The sequence below is a fragment of the Hylobates moloch genome, unplaced genomic scaffold (genome assembly GCF_009828535.3).
Source record: "Hylobates moloch isolate HMO894 unplaced genomic scaffold, HMol_V3 SCAFFOLD_19, whole genome shotgun sequence".
Lineage (NCBI taxonomy): Eukaryota > Metazoa > Chordata > Mammalia > Primates > Hylobatidae > Hylobates > Hylobates moloch.
In genome coordinates this window covers 13,176,628-13,179,700 of record NW_026652294.1, presented here as the reverse complement: position 1 = coordinate 13,179,700, position 3,073 = coordinate 13,176,628, and the positions used below count along the sequence as shown (strand labels likewise).

At 45.9% G+C, this 3,073-nt stretch overlaps 1 protein-coding gene across 1 annotated transcript in view; it reads right to left on the bottom strand.

Moving 5' to 3' along the window:
* The window catches only part of SFI1 (SFI1 centrin binding protein), a 120,434-nt gene that overhangs the window by 79,272 nt on the left and 38,089 nt on the right, over positions 1-3,073 (bottom strand). The gene's annotated exons all lie outside the window — the stretch shown is intronic.

The following is a 3,073-nucleotide window of genomic DNA, read 5'->3' as shown; positions in this document are numbered from 1 at the left end:
ATATATTATATATGATATATATTTTATATATAGTATATGATATATATTGTATATATAGTATATATTATATATTATATATGTTTTATATATAATATATATATTTTATATATATAATATATATTTTGTATATATAATATATATATATGAGTATGTAGTCAATATGATTAGTCTTGTCCAGACTATTCACACAGTAAGCTATCTCTAACACTCTGTTTACTGCTGGGGAAGTATGAATTCACTCTGGCTTTCTGAAGGGCAAAATCAAAACCCTAAAAACATTTTTTGACGCAATAATTCCTTTCAGAATTAGCCCCAAAGTAATCATCAGAGAGAGGATTGTTAGGTCAAGCTTGTTTATTAGAATACCATTTATTGTGGTGAAGAACTGGGGATATAACCTAAGCACGTCACAGCAGGGGATGAGTTAAATTAATGAGTGTACCTCCATAGGATAGAAAACCATGCAATTGTTAAAAATGATGCAGCAGGCTGGGCATGGTGGCTCACGCCTGTAATCCCAGCACTTTGGGAGGCTGAAGTGGGCCGATCACCTGAGGTCAGGAGTTTGAGACCAGCCTGGCCAATATGGTGAAGCCCCGTCTCTACTAAAAATATAAAAATTAGTCGGGCATGGTGGTGGCTGCCTGTAATCTCAGCTACTTGGGAGGCTAAGGCAAGAGAATTGCCTGAACCCAGGAGGCAGAGGTTGCAGTGAGCCAAGATTGCACCACTGCACTCCAGCCTGGGCAAGTGAGACTGTCTCAAAAAAAAAAAAAAAAAAAAAAAAAGATGCAGCATAGATTGAATGACATGGAGAATGTTCATGGTTATGGTATTAAATAGCAAGAAAAGGGCCGGGCGCGGTGGCTCACGCTTGTAATCCCAGCACTTTGGGAGGCCGAGGCGGGCAGATCACGAGGTCAGGAGATCGAGACCACGACGAAACCCCGTCTCTACTAAAAATACAAAAAATTAGCCGGGCTTGGTGGCGGGTGCCTGTCGTCTCAGCTGCTCGGAGAGGCTGAGGCAGGAGAATGGCGGGAACCCGGGAGGCGGAGCTTGCAGTGAGCCGAGATCGCGCCACTGCACTCCAGCCTGGGCAACGGAGCGAGACTCCGTCTCCAAAAAAAAAAAAAAAATAGCAAGAAAAAAGCAACAAAAACAGTAGTCTAGCAATATCAGTTGGGAATTGTGATGCTGTGGGCTGCAAGTCACAGAAACCCCATTTTAAACTGGCTTAAACAATAAAGGGAGCCGGTTGTGGTGGCTTGTGTCTATAAACCCAGCTACTCAGGAGGCTGAGGCAGGAGGATAACTTGAGGCCAAGAATTCCAAACTATCCTGGACAACATAGTGAGAACCCATCTCTAAAAAAAGATATTTAAAATCTAGCCAGGCATGGCAGTGCCTGTAGTCCCAGCTACCCCACGGGCTGAGGTGGGAAGACTGCTTGAGCCCAGGATTTCGAGACTACAGTGAGCTATGATCATGCCACTGCACTCCAACCTGGGAGACAGAGTGAGACCCCATCTCCTATAAAAAATAAAAAATAATGCAGTGAGCCGAGATCGCACCACTGCACTCTAGCCTGGGCAATGTGAGTAAGACCCTGTGTCAAAAAATAAAAATAAAGCGGCTGGGCCCGGTGGCTCATGCCTGTAATCCTAGCACTTTGGGAGGCCGAGACAGGCGGATCACTTGAGGTCAAGAGATGGAGACCAGCCTGGCCATCATGGTGAAACCCCCTCTCTACTAAAAATACAAAAACTAGCTGGCCATGATGGTGCACACCTGTAATCCCAACTACTCAGGAGGCTGAGGAAGATAATTGCTTGAGCCTGGGAGGTGGAAGTTTCAGTGAGCCAAGATTGCCCCACTGCACTCCAGCCTGGGTGCCAGAGTGAGACTCAGTCTCTAAATAAATAAATAAATAAAGGGACTCTGTTGGCTCAAATAATTTTAAAAGTCCAGGCCAGGCGTGGTGGCTCACGCCTGTAATCCCAGCACTTTGGGAGGCTGAGGCGGGCAGATCACCTAAGGTCAGGAGTTCAAAACCAGACTGGCCAACATGGCGAAACCCTGTCTCAACTAAAAATACAAAAATTAGCCAAACGCAGTGGTGGGTGCCTGTAACCCCAGCTACTCGGGAGGCTGAGGCAGGAGAATCGCTTGAACCTGGGTGGCGGAGGTTGCAGTGAGCCGAGATCGTGCCACTGCACTCCAGCCTGGGCAACAGAATGAGACTCCGTTTCAAAAAAAAGAAAAAAAAAAAAAGTCCAATGGCAGGTAGTGCTTCAGGTGAGGTTTGACCCAGTTAATGAAGTCACCAAAACTTGGTGTCTCTCCATTCTGCTTTCCATAATGTCAGTTTATCAGTAGGCCAATTTTCTGCATGGTGTAAAGATGGCTGCCAGCAGTAACTAGAGCCATTTGGCCTCTTCATTTACATCTAATGGAAGGGAGATCATCTTTTTTGGCAACCTCCTCAGGAGAGAAAATAAGCTTCCTTTCCCAAAAGCCCTGAGCAAAAATTTCCTTGTATCTCGCTAGTTCATTCACGATCTAATCATGTGCCTGGGGAAATGGGAATTGCTTACTGGCTTAACCAACTGGGACCCATTCCTGAAGCTGTGGGTGGGGTCCACCACATTCCAGTTCCTGTTAAGAAGGAGATGGGCTGCAACCTTAACAGGATCCTAACCCTAACCCTCACCCTACTGTGTTGCTGGACATTGTGGCAGCAACACAGTAACCAACCAATTCTATAAAACATGTATAGGCCCAGTCTTGGTGGCTTACGCCTGTAATCCCAGCACTTGGGAGGCCAAGGCACGCAGATCACTTGAGTCCAGGAGTTCGAGACCAGCCTGGTCAACAAGGCAAAACCCTGTCTCTACTAAAAATACAAAATTAGCTGGGCATGGTGGTGCATGTCTGTAATCCCAGCTACTCGGGAGGCTGAGGCAGGAGAATTGCTTGGACCAGAGGTGGAGGTTTCAGTGAGCTGAGATCATGCCACTGCACTCCAGCCTGGACGATACAGTGAGACTCCGTCTCAAAAAAAAAAAAAAAA